At 42.8% G+C, this 14,140-nt stretch overlaps 1 long non-coding RNA gene across 2 annotated transcripts in view; it reads right to left on the bottom strand.

The window, feature by feature from the left end:
- LOC103170434 overlaps positions 1 to 12,806 on the bottom strand; it is a 28,095-nt gene extending 15,289 nt beyond the window's left edge. For both annotated transcript variants that reach the window (XR_003765298.2, XR_486164.3), the window contains exon 1: positions 12,730 to 12,806. This is a non-coding gene — a long non-coding RNA (uncharacterized LOC103170434). The remainder of the gene's footprint in view (positions 1 to 12,729) is intronic.
- Positions 12,807 to 14,140: the final 1,334 nt, after the last annotated feature.

The following is a 14,140-nucleotide window of genomic DNA, read 5'->3' as shown; positions in this document are numbered from 1 at the left end:
ATCAGGGCAACGCAAGGGAGTGGGAGAAGAGGAAAGAAGGTTAGTCAGGTTAGGCTTCTTGGAGGAGATGTGCTTTTGATAAGGCTTTATGGTGGGGAGGAGGGGGGAAGACATTGTCTGTCAGCTATGAGGAGGGAGGCCGTTTCAGGCCAGAGGTGGGCAAGAGGTCAGCAGTGAGATAGATGAGATGAAGGTACAGTGAGAAGGTTAGCATTAGAGGAGCTAAGTGTCTGGGCTGGGCTAAAGTAGGAGAGAAGTGAGGTGAGGTAGGATGGGGCAAGGTGATTGAGTGCTTTAAAGCTAAATGTGTGATGTGGAGGTAGCTGGGCAACCACTGGAGTTTCCTGAGGAGTGGGGAAACATGGCATGATCATTTTTGTAAAAGATGATCTGGGCAGCAGAGCTAAGTATGGACTGGAGTAGGGAGAGACAGGAGGGTGAGAGGTCAGCAAAAAGGCTGGTACATGAATCAAAACGGGATAGAAGAAGTGATTGGATTAAGATAATAGCAGTTTGGATGGAGAGGAGAGGGCAGATTTTAGCAATGTTATGAAGTTTGAGCTGTCAGGTTTTAGTGATGGGTTGAATGAGAGACAAGAGTCAACGATAACACCAAGATTATGGGCTTGTGAGATAGGAAGGATGGTGGTGCTGTCGTCAGCTGTGTGACTGTGGGCAAGTCACTTAACTTCTCTGTGCCTCAATTACCTCATCTGTAAAATGGGGATTAAGACTGTGAGCCCCACGAGGGACAACCTGATTCCCCTATGTCTACACCAGCGCTTAGAACAGTGCTCTGCACATAGTAAGCGCTTAACCAATACCAACATTATTATTACAATGTTGGGAAAGTCAGGAAGAGTCCCCTTTCTGGGGACCGTTGAACCAGACCCCCAATTCTGCCCCAGAGCTTGGTTTGAAGACCCAAAACCCAACAAGCACTTTCAACCACTGATGAATCAGACTCCCTCATAGCACAAGAATGAACAAAATCCAACGAGTCCATCATTTTCAGAGCAGCCTGTTTGCTTAGAGACCCAGCAGGTGGGATAAACCCTATTAAACAGGAAGCAGATCCGTTGAAATAGGTGGAATTCTTCCAGTATTCAACACCATCATCAATATTGATTGAATAACCAATTAATCAATCAATAGTATTTACTGAGCACTAACTGTGAGCAGAGCACTGCACCAAGTGCTAAGAGTACAATATAACAATTTAACATTCACATTCCCTGCCCACAATGAACTTATGGTGTAAAGGACATATAATGCTCTGCTCTAGACACCAGGAAAGTTACAGGAGGAAAATTACAAGGAGAATTTTAAAAAGATTGATGAATTTATATTTACATTAATACCTGTCTCCCCATCTAGACTGTAAGCTCATTGTGGGCAGGGAATGTATCTGTTTATGGTTTTCCTGTACTCTCCTAAGCACTTAGTATAGTGCTCTGCACACAGTAAGCACTCAATAAATACCACTGATGATGATGAGTGAAATAAGACAAGGTCCCGTTCCTCAATCAATCATAGACTGTGCTTAGTGAGAGCTTAGTGTGGGCAGAGAAATGTACTAAGTGCTTGGGAGAGTATGATACAACAGAGTTGGTAGTCACTGGACTTAAAGTCCAGTCAAAGTTAAAATTAAAGTTAAATTAAAGTCCAGTTTAAGGAGGCACATTATGCTTGCATGAAAGAACCAGAGTCATCAGCTCCAGTGTGGGTAAATCAAGATGAAGATTATAAGAAAAACATGGTATTTATGGATAAAGTAGGGGCTGAGTTGAAGTTGGACCTGGATATTTAGTCCGAAATTTTCAATGTGTTCCTGGCACACATTAGTCACTGGGCTAGATTCAAGCACAGGAAACAGAAAAATGAAATGAATTCTGTAACTAGAGAAAAAAGCCTTTTGATGTTCTGAGTCTCCAGCCTTAGACTGAAGAAGTTTTATAAGACTCACCACTCATCTTGGCATTTGCTCCAAGACTGGTTTTAAAAGAACCTTTGACCTTTCTTTCTGCTCCTTGTAAACCAGGATACCAATTTTTAGAAATAAATCGTGAGGGGACCGTAATTAATTCTATCATCTGTACTTTAGCTAAGAGACCCCTGGATTCAGGATGTGTTGAAGAAGAGGATTTAATCTTGCCTGAATGTGCAGGGAGTTTCTTTCCTCTCATCCAAAATAACTGAGGAAATGAGATTCAAGTTCAAAGTACCCCAACACGCCTGACATTGTATAGGACATTCAAACTACAACATGCTTCCACCAATCTGAAAATAAGCAGGAGTCCACCCACTGGCTTCCTGCCTTCACATTTCTTTCTTGCTGCAAGTGGATCTGGTTACAATTGTTTCACCTTTCAGATATTTGGGCATTTTTTTTCTTTTTAAACTGAAGAATTTAGCTTCTTTCTTAGAGTCAAAGAAGAAAAGGCAGGTGAAAAAGTTAACTAGAAAAACTAACAGTGCTAGTGGCATAATTACTTTAGGAACATAAAGGTCTATTCTCTCAATGATGAAAAAGGGAATTATACATGTAACTTCCATTAGCATTAATGGGACTTACCTACCCCAGTTCATCAATGGAAGAATAAACCCCAAATAACTATTGGTACTGCACCTTTACTCTTTCAGTCATTTCTATTCTTTCACTCAAAAGCAGAGAGCAAGAAACCTGCACATCAGACAGCAGTGAAAGCTCACCACCACTAAATCCATTGTCATTTGCCTCTTAAGGGCAATTTTGGAGAAATTATCGTATTGTAGTGTCCTCATTGCATGTGCTCTCATCTTCCACTTATCCGGCAGAAATAGAATCAAATATTGTGAGGAAATTTTAGAAATGATTATACCTGGCTATTTTTTTTTTTCCCAGAGGGCTATCATTTCTGCAGTAGGCCACAAGCCTGAGAATCAAACTATGAGAATTCAAGAAGAAATTAAATGAAGCCTTCCAGAGAGTCCCATAAAAACAAAAAAAGCTTTATTTGTGAATTTCAAAGGACTTGCAAAAGCAGATCAAGGTTCAGTAGATGGTAAAGGAAACCAACATGAGTGGCATGATGTTATTTTTTTCCCCCTTCAGCCTCAGGCATCTTTCTGCCATGGCTTAGTAAGAGCTGGCACATCTGATTCGGGGTTCTAGGCCAGGGAGCTCCATAGCATATGGATTCCATAAGGCCTAAACTGCCCCACCCACACAGGTTTAAGGGCCCTTTAAGTGGCATTTGCCAAGAATTAGACTTGGATACCCCCAGCCAGCCCCGAGGCCCCAGAGTGGGCATGAACGGCGATGGGAAGTAGCATGGCCTGGTGCATAAAGCACAGGCCTGGGAGTCAGAAGGACGTGGGTTCTAATACCAGCTCTATCACTTGTCTGCTGTGTGACCTTGAGCAAATCATTTCACTTCTCTGTGCCTCAGTTGCCTCACCTGTAAAATGGGGTTTAAAACTGTGAGTTCCATGTGGGACAGGGACTTTGTCCAACCCGATTAGCTTGAATCTATCCCACAGCTTAGAACAATGCCTGGCACATAATAAGTGCTTAACAGATGCCATAAAAAAAAGTAGCAGAGTAAATCTAAGGCAGAGTTTGAGAGCAACTAAGGTAATAGGATATCAATGGAAGTAATATGTCCTAGTGGATAAACCACAGTCCTAGAAGTCAGGAAGCTCTGGGTTCTAATCCCCACTGTGTCACTTGTTTCCTTTGTGACCTTGGGCAAGCTCCTTGTAAGCAGGGAATGTGTCCATTTATTGTTGAATTGTACTCTCCCAAGTGCTACAGTACAGTGCTCTGTACACAGTAAGTGCTCAATAAATACAATTGAATTGATGAAGTCATTTAACTTCTCTGTGCTTCAGTTACCTTATCCTGAAATGGGGATTAAGACTGTGAGACTTATGTGGGACAGGGACTGTGCCCAACCCGATTAACTTGTATTTAGCCTAGCACTTAATATAGTACCTGGCACATAGTAAGCACTTAAATACCATAAAAAAAAAATTGGAAGCAGTAGACAAGTTAGCACAGGGTGATGTGCCTGCATGAACGGCCTCAGCCCAAAGAAAGACAACAATGAATAGACTTTCTACCGTACCAAGTTTATTACCCCGAGTTTAGATTTCTCACTGGTCAAGCCCTGAGTGACCTTCTGGACCTTTCAGCATGCCTCGGATCAGTGGACTGTGTCTACCAATTCTGTTATATTCTTATATTGTACTCTCAAGTGTCTAGTACAGTGCCCTGTTCAGAGTAAGCACTCAATAAATACGATTAATTGAATGCAACATCTAGAATTCTCAGGCAACCCCATTTTTAAATTTGAAGTTTAACTTTTTAGAAATTCCAGGCAGGAATTTGCTGTCATTATTATCAGAAGGTTTTTAAAGGGCCCTCGGTAGTGTCGATTATTCAGATAAATGTCCCAGGTTCAAAAAAGTTACAGTCATTCACTCCATACTAAATTCTCCATAATCAATGAACAGTGAAATCAGTCAATCTCACAGCAAACATATCAGCCTAACTCTTTGTTAATCACAGTCAGTTTTCCACAAGGTAAGATTCAGATTTTAAGTCTCTTCACTGTTGCCTGCACATATCTAATTCATCAATATGTAATATCTACACAAATTATATGATCTTGGATATTGAATATTTATATAGTCCACTGACTGATTCATTCTTCCTCATAAAAATAATAATAATAATTGTGGCATTTTCAAGGACTGTACTAAGCGCTGGGATAGGACAAAGTAAGCGGGTTGGACACAGGCTCTGTCTCACATAGAGCTCAGAGTCTTAATCCCCATTTGACAGATGAGTAAACTGAGGCACAGAGAAGTTAAGTTACTTGCCCAAGGTACACAGAAGAAAGTGGTGGAGCCGCTATTGATTTGACACAGATTTAAAATTTGAAAAATTGAGGGGTTCTCACTGATGCTTTGGCTTAAGAAATGCCTTCCAGAAGGTTCTGAAGAGACAGAAGGGGAGCTCAAATGTGCCAATAAATAATAAATTATAAAGCAAATGAATTAATCCACTTCCTAGAAACTAATACAAGTAAATCACATAGTCCTCTCATCTCCATTTTAAATTGTTCTTTAGATAAAATTTAGAAATTGATAACACTAATTTGACAAACTATTATATCTCAGTGGGTTTTATTGAGTGCTTCCCAAGCACTCCATACTAAGGATTTGGGAGGAGTTTGAAACAATGGACACGATCCCTACCCTCAAGGAATTTAAAATTTAGCAAACTTTTCCTCTAGATTTTAAGCTCACTGTGGCCAAGTAACTTGTCTACCAACTTTGTGGTATTGTACTCTCCCAAGCCCTTAGTACAGTGCTCTACACCGAACACCATGGATGACTGATAAACTAAAGGGAGGGTGAGAGAAGAGGGAGTTGTAAAATTATTTCCTTAAACCTAAAGACAAGATCCAGAAAAGAAATTCCCACCTCAAACCACAGTCCCCTTAGAGAGTAAGAAAGAACAAACCATTAGAGAAAACTGGAACTGTAATTGCACACCTCAAAAATGGAGATGTTTAATTATATAGTTACAGATATGATTCTTTAACCAGTTTTGATCTTTGATAATTCTCCTTGAGGAATTACTTTCCCCTAGAAATTAAAATAATATTTTTGCATTTGCTCCAGGATGCTTTGTTTTCATTAAAACTAAAGATTAATTTTCTTATAACTGTCATGACTTCTAGGCAATTGGTCTAATCTCCAACAGGCACTCTCTCACCACAGATCTCTCATACCAATTAATGGGAAGGGCAGGCTACTAGCATCTCTCATTCTGGAAACAATAATCATTTTCTGTATAAGGCAAAAGCCAATTAACAACAGAACCTTGTTCCAGGAGGAAGGTATTCCGGGCTGGAAAAAAACGCAGGACAAAACTGGAGAGTTTTTCCCCCGGCTGACCATCTTAAATAATATCTGCACCGAGTTTGCTCCACGAAGATCAGAAAATCGGGGAAATCTTGCCAAGAAGCACAGCTATTGAAACATTAATAGGAACTGAGGAAGGTTGAGATTGATCCTTTTAAAGCTCGTCCTCATTTTCACCAACCCAATGTGAGAACAAGATCTGAAAATAGCTAAAACATGTAGGATGAAGAGCCAAGGATAGGCAGTCTGGTTTGGTAACTGGATCTTCATTATCTCCCCTGGGCATTTCCACAGTATTCCCCTCTCATTCCAATCTGGGTGTCCTTTTTGGAGAAAATAAACTTTTCTCCTGTGAGAAGTAGCATGGCCTAGTGGAAAGAGCATGGGTCTTAGGAGTAGGTGGTCATGGGTTCTAATGCCATCTCTGCCACTGGCCTGCTGAATGAGACCTCGGACAAGTCACTTAACTTCTCTGTTCCTCCGTTTCTTCATCTGTAAATGGGGTTTAAATACCAGTTCCCTTTCCTACTTGAATTGTGAGTCCTATGAGGGACTGTGTCTGATCCAATTGCATTGTATGTAGCACTTAGTACACAGTATATGCTTGACAAATCGCACAACTAGTAAATGAATAAATAAATAAATGATGGTATTTGTTAAATGCTTACTATGTGCCAAGCACTGTTCTAAGCACTGGTATCGATACAAGGTAATCAGGTTGTCCCAGGTGGGGCTTAGTCTTATTTTACTTATTTTACAGATGAGGTAACTGAGGCACAGAGAAGTTAAGTGGCTTGCCCAGAGTCACACAGCAGAGAAGTGGCAGAGTCAGGATTAGAACCCACGACACCCGACTCCCAAGCCGGGGCTCTTTCTACTAAGCCATACTGCTAAAACATATAAAGACTTCATCCTGGTACTGTGGAATGGAACTCAAATTTTGGGGCTTGTCAAATCTGTTCCTCTGTAAGCCCGAATAACTTCCAGGCAAGCTTAGGAGGTCCTGGGTCAGAAAAAGTAGCAGCTGAGACAGAAAGTGTTATGTGAATGTAAGGGTGCAAAGAATAATTATCTTCCAAAGAATGATTATTTTATTAGTGATGCAGCTTCTGCATCTGAGCTTCACACTGATCTCAATTTCACCAGGAAACTGGTCCCCTCCTCTCAGCTTGAATGGCAATCCCGAGTCAGGAGGATGCATTTTTTGAAAAGGGGCTAGCCCAGTACCCAACTAGTGATACCCCCGCTTTGGGAGGTCTGTGGCTCATGGTAGTCCTGGACAGGGCAAAAATGTAAAGAAGGTGAACACTGGATTTACACGTTTTAATTTCTTCTCCCTTCCACTCCAACACAGCTTTGTAGGGACAGAAGAAGGCAGGAGTGAGAAAGGCTCGCCACCGTTCCAGTGGAAGATACAACAGTCTTTGCAATCAATCAGTGGTATTTATTGATAGCATAATTTGTGCAGAGCACTATATGAAGCTCTTGGGAGAGTGCAATACAGTTAGTAGACACGATCCCTACCCTCGAGGAGCTTATAGTCTAGACTCTGCAGGACACCTGTTTCCTAAATTGTTAATTTATTAAGTGGCACCCTACTAGATTGTAATTTGTGGGATACTAATTTTAACATACAGTTAATACACCTCTAGAAATGCTAAACTTCTTCCCTCGGGGAATAACCTTGTTATCCATGAATCTCTGAGGGCATCAGGGAGCTCAAAGCACTACTCAATGTAATTTCCCATTATCCACTGTGATAGCCCAGTAAGGAACAGTGATTAGTATCCCCAATTTTAGAAGTAAGGCATATAGAGGCCAAATGAGATGCCTGGGTCTGGGTCCCACCTGAGATTATTTAATCTCCCTGCCCCAGGCAGGTCCCACTTTAGCCAGTTGCAATTTTTATTACTGTTGTCCTCCCTGGCTGCACTAGAGCCCCAACCAAGTACAAAGATACAAATCCAAAGATGCTGATTGACCAACCCAGAGACATAAAGAAAACATTCTTGTGCATGCCCCTTGAACACAAACATCAAAAAAATCCCATCAATCGCAACCACCAATTATGAGGTTAATATTTTACCTCCCATCTCGCTTATCGATGGTAATTATTGAACGCTTACTAGGTTCGCAGCACTGTACTAAGTGCTTGGGAAAGTACAATACAATAAAATTAGCAAAAATGTTCCCTGTTCCTGTTCCAAAAGGGAGTGGGAGAAGAAGAATGGAAGGCTTAATCAGGGAAGGCCTCTTGGAGGAGGTGTGTCTTCAGTGAGGCTTTGAAGAGAGGGAGAATAATTGTCTGTCGGGTTTGAGGAGGTAGGGTGTTTCAGGCCAGAGGCGGGACTTGGGTGGAGTCGAGGGGTAGGGGGTGAGATAGATGAGATTGTGGAACACTGAGAAGGCCACTCAATGCATTTGGTAGACACAATCCCTGCCCTCAAGGAGTTTCTAATCTAGCGGGGAAGACATTAAAAGATATTATGGATAGGGGAAATGGCAGAGTGCAAAGCTATTTACACAAGTGCTAGTGGGGGGCTTTACCAGAAAGGGACTTCAAAATTATCTACAGCGACCAGATTACTCTCATCCTCCCTTCATAAAACAAACGTTTCTTACCTAAGGGACTGTGAAGACCCTTTGGTGGTCCTAGCACAGACGTTTGGGGGAAGTTCATTGTATTGTCTTCCTTGTTTAGTGTCTAATTCTATGCCTTCCAACCCACACCTGCAGGTGAAAAAGAAACCCAAGCCATTCTCTGCCCCTCCTCTTAGCCAAGAGAACGGTGTCAGGCTACCTTACGTCTTTCCCGAGAATTTGGTTTTTCACATAACCAGCTCCTGCCTTCTAGCAGAGGCTTGATTTCAGCAGCCCACTTCCCCATGGGCTGTGGCTTCAACCCGTTAAGGTTAAATTATGGCCTTCAGTTGTCAGTAGCTCTTTTCCCCCTACTTCACCTGGGCTTTTCACTGAGCTGATCAGCTGAGCCAGCCAATTAAGAGAAAGCTAAGAGCCTAACTCCTTTTATCAAAAGTCCCTCCCCTAGGCTGCACAGTCTTAGCGACACGATGTCAGAGTGAGAGATATTTTATCTGGGAAAGGGAATTCACAGAGTCTTTGGCAACAACTGGAAAAAAATTGCTACTGTGCTGCTAAGAGAAGGACAAAGTGGGGTGTCTTGCCTGCCTCCCATCACACAGCCGATAGGCAAAGCACCCAGTTACAGTTTAATGTGAATATTCCAAGGAGGCACACATCCAGCTGTTTAATACAACCAACATTACCGCAAACCTTTTAAAAGCTTGGAGTCGCATGAAAGTCACTTCCATTTTCCATTTAGAGATCAGGGAGGAAAAGGGAGCGAGCCCCGGTTGCTGAGTTGAGATTAGGTAGGGACCCAGCAGGATCGTATTTAAAACTGTATTTGGTTTCTCATTTGCTGGGCAGGAAGTCATAGGTTGCACTGATGAAATGGTTTCCCACTTCGGTGCCTCAGAACGTAGAGGTGGAGCTTAAGTCGAGAACTCCAGGCCTCTGTGGATCGCCATTCTCCATCATAATGGAATCATTCAGATCAAGCTCTTTTTAATCTACCTGTTTTAATTCACCTGGGCAAGGCTGTCGGAATGTAGCAGCTAGCCGTTCTGGAATGTGAGCGGCCTGTTTAAGTGAGTCACTAGCATCAACAAAAGCAGGGAGCAAGAGACTTGCCAGCAACTGATTTCCAGGGCCTAAGCTGTTTGAGGCAGGAGTTAAAGTACTTGCATCTCTGCTGTCTTGCCAGTCTCCAATTCTTCTGCCTCCCAACACCCGCCACTCTCTTAGACTTGTAAGCCCCAAGAGGAAAGCAACATGGTCGTGAGCATCAGAGGACCTAGGTTCCAATCCCAGTACTAATCGCAGCCTCCTGTGGGACTTTGAGCAAGTCACTTTCTCTCTCTGTCCCTCAGTTTCTTCATCTGTAAAATGGGGATAATTCCTGCCTCTCCCTACCTCACAGGAATGTTGTGAGGCTAAAATGAGACCATGAACGAGAAGCATTGTGGCCTAATGGAAAGAGTACAGTCCTGGGAGACAGGGAACATGAGTTCTAATCCCAGCTTCTCCCATCTGTGACCTTGGGCAAGTCACTTAACCTCTGTTTGCTTCAGTTACCTTATATTTAAAATGGGAATTAAGACTGTGAGCTCTATATGGGGCAGGGACCATGTCCAACCCAATTATCTTGTACCCATGCCAGTGCTAGGTACGGTGTCTGGCTCACAGTAAGCACTTTACAAATACCATTTAAAAAAAAAAAAATTAAAGGCATTTAAGAAAAAATGCTTGAGGACAGGGTTTGTGTCTGCCAATTCTAGTGTACTCTCCCAAGCACTTAGTATAGTGCTCTGCACAGAGTCAACACTCAATAAATACTCCTGATTTTAAAAAAGAGTCAAGGTAGCTTTTTTCAAGGCATTAGCAAACACTTCCAAATCAACCCGTTCACTATTGCAAATAAATTAAACATTAGCTGACACATTTTCATATCAGGTATACTTTTGTAACTTTGAAAGTGCTTCGGAAAAAAAGTGCCATATCAATTAGAGAAGCAGGATAGCCTAGTGGAAAGAACATGGGCTTGGAAGTCAGACAAGCTGAGTTCTAATTCTGCCTCTGCCACTTGCCTGCTGTAGGAGTCGGGGCAAGTCACCTAACATCGCAGTCTCAGTTCTCTCATCTGTAGAATGTGGATTCAATATCTCTACTGCCTCCCTCTTAGACTGTGAACCCCATGTGGGACAGGGACTGTGACTGCACTCATTATCTTGCATCTACCCCAGTGCTTAATATTATGCTTGGCACAAAGTGTTTAATAAATACCACCGTTTTTATCTTCGAAAGACAACTTTTTGGGGACCTATGATCTACATTCTTGTCATCTCTCTTTGGACACAAATCTCTGCTACTGATGCTCAATTTACTGGTTTGCTAGACCCTGGCCCAGGGTATCAATTTTCAGGAACTGTTGGTCCTTTCCCCACTCAGAGTTTCAGCCCTGCTCTTGGGAGTGGAAAGGGATTTATTACACTGTATATCCCAGCAGTAAGTTGGGTGTTCTAGAGAAAAGGGCATGGGTCTGAGAGTCAGGGGACCTGGGTTCTAGACCCATCTTTACCCTTAGTCTGTAGGGTGGTATGAAAGAGTCATTTCACCTCGTCAGGTCTCAGTTTCTTCTACTGTAAAATGGGGCTGGTAATAGCTGCCTCTATCTCACAGTGATGTTGAAATAAGTAATGTAAAAATTATCTGGGAAAGTAAAAGTGCTGTACCCATTCATTCTGCTCCTCAGCTTAGTTCTCTTCCTCTGTCAGTACAAAACAGTGGAAATGAAAGTGTGAACAGTCAGGCTGATGGGAGACTGTCTTATCTGATTAACTCAGTGCTTAGCATAATACATCATACGTAAGTAATGGATAATGTCTAGGTCCCTTAGGGAAAAACGGACCAGCTCCACGATACGGGATAGAGAAACTCAGTCAACCAACAACCTTGAGGATCTACCATATGCAGCATACTAAGCAGTTGATAAAGTATAATATAATTAGAAGACACCATCCCTATCCTCAAGGAACTTATGATCTAGCAGAGGAGACAGATGCAAAATAATTACAGAAAGGAGGAAAAATAGAATGGAGAAATTGATATTAACAAGTGAGCCCTTAAATTTGCAAGTCTGAACATTGAGAAATGCCACAGGTGGTTTGAGTGCTTAAGTTGGAAGGAGATGACTTGGGGAGAAGAAAAATTAAACAGGGAAGAAGAGGAGGTGGCATTTTAGAAGGGGTTTAAAGATGGGAAGAGATAAGGTCTGGCAGATTTGAAGGGGAAGGGCATTTCAAAGAAGAGAAGAAGGGCATGAGTGGGGGCTCCAAGGGAGGGGAATCAAGAATGAGTCCTTTTGAGTAGGTTATGTTGAAGGGAAGGAAGAGTGTGAGCTGGGGTGTAGTGGGAGAAGAGAGTGGATAAGTACCCTGTGCAGAAAAAATGAATTTAGTGATAGTGATCTCATCTGTGCAACATAGTTTACCCTCTCTTGTTCCTTTAAGAAATATTCCCTCTGAAATCTCTTGTTCATCCCAGAGAAATATATGAAAACTTCCCAGCTGGTCTCTGGCTTCCTTTGGCTTTCTCTGCTTGGGACTAGTTTCCTACAAACACATTAGTTAAAAAAAAAAAAAACAAACTCTAAGAAGGGTTTGAGTGTCTGCCTGTTGGTCAATCAGCCCCAAAAGACTATAGGACATTTCTTAATCAATCAATGGATTTATTGAGCACTTACTGCAGGCAGAGCACTGTACTAAGCACTTGGAAAATGCAATTTTTGGATTGGTAGCAAGGATTGGTAGACACAATCCTTGACCCCAAGAAGTTTACAGTATACTCCTGATAAAGTGACACAAAATTAGTTTATGGCCATCTAATAAGGTGGCATAGTCTTTTTTGTTGAAAACGAGGAAACTGCTCCAGACCAGCTTTTATCCGTGTTTATTGAGCACTTACTGTATAGAGCACGGTGCTAGAAATTTGCTGAGTAGAGCACTCAACTAGTTATCTAGGAATAAGCAATAAAGTACAAGTCTCTGGCCTCCAAGACCTTGCAATATAATGGTGTCGCACTCTTTCTTTTTAAAAAAAAGACTCAGTTCAAGTGGCATAATTGTATAAATCCTTCTCTATACTCTTCTCTTTTCTCCACCCACCCTCCCTCTCCTTTAACATTACCGTAATTGAATTTGTCATCTTGTATACTATGAGACATTTCCATACCTTTTCAGCACAAAGTATAGGTCTTGGTTCAAACACAAACAAGGAACAGATCCATTTCTCCAATGGCTGCTTCTTAAGAAGAACAGGAACGTCTCACCTTAATACGGAATACAAATGATAAAACCAGGGGGAAAAGGGTTGGAGGTGATCAAGGCCAACATAGGGACTTGATAAACAGAAAGAGTGAGGAGGACAAAGAGGGGAGAGGTTTTTCATGCCATTTCTGGGAATAATATGCTGGCAGAAGAGAGAGAGAGAGAGAGAGAACTGGGGAAAGTGTTGTTATTTTGGTGGAAAAGTTGGAACTCTCTCTCACTACTCCACTCTCAACAGGAGTACAGCTGCTGAGGGAATCTCATAGCCCTCGAGTGTCAACTACCACCCTTAGTGAGTTCAAGTTTTAAGATAGGAATGGATGCATGTGTGTGGCAAAGAGAGAGGAGAGAGAATATCAGTGAAAGAGCTCTGCTGTTCACTGTTCCAGTGCCCTGGCTTGGCCTCTTGGATTTCCAAAGCCTCACCGATACACTTGTCTCCTACTAGAACACATCTTTACCCACACCACAAACACACAGGCACACATACCCAGAAATTCCCCCTGCCTTTGCTGCAATTTAAATGTCTCTTTGTTCTGGAGGAAGAAGAGATATTTAAAAACCAATCTCTCTCAGGAGAGTTTCTCCCTGACCCTCCCCCTCCCGTCACCGGCCCCCCTGCAACCTCCCCCCGCCCTCCATCGAATCCAAGTGAGAGCAGAAACCCAGCCGGGAGGGAGAATGTCTCTTCGCTTCCCCGGCAAGTCCACGGGTTCGAGACGAGGGTCAGGGACCTCAGAGAGCCGAGGAGAATCGCTGGAAATGTTGGTTTCTCGGGGCTTTTCAAGGGGAGGGAACGAACCGAGGACCATCACTGAAATTAAATTAACGGCCGCTATTTATTTTTAATTAAAATTGCTAGTCTCTTTCCTTGCAATCATTCACTCTCAGTATAGGAGAAAGGGTTCCCGGTAGTTCCCCAGGGAGAGGAAGGGGTCCGTTAGGGGAGTGTGGGGTGTCCCTGTCGGGGGAAGTTGGGGGTAAATCGGGTGGGCCGGATAGGAGAGGCAGAAGTCCCCCTAGCTCAGAGGCCAGCAACAAGTCCAAGAGGAAGGAGGAGGTTGGGGACTGAAAGGGAGAAGTGGTTCGCTCCCTTCCTTAAGGGAGGGAGCCGGGCTGGTGGGTGGATAGTTCCCTGGGCCTTTGAATTTGGATTTGCTTTTGTTAAGTGGACACTCACCTCGCCCCCGTCCTCCTTTTCCCTGGCTTTCCCTCCCCTTCCCCCCTTTTCTTCTCCCCCTCCCCAGACCAAGATGGGGACAGGGCCGTGAATTCCCCACTCCATCCTCTTTGCTAGAGAAGAGAGAGGCACGAAA

The sequence above is a fragment of the Ornithorhynchus anatinus genome, chromosome 16 (assembly GCF_004115215.2).
Source record: "Ornithorhynchus anatinus isolate Pmale09 chromosome 16, mOrnAna1.pri.v4, whole genome shotgun sequence".
NCBI classification, from domain to species: domain Eukaryota; kingdom Metazoa; phylum Chordata; class Mammalia; order Monotremata; family Ornithorhynchidae; genus Ornithorhynchus; species Ornithorhynchus anatinus.
Note: the sequence above shows the minus strand (reverse complement) of the source record. Positions and strands in the feature narration are given on the sequence as shown.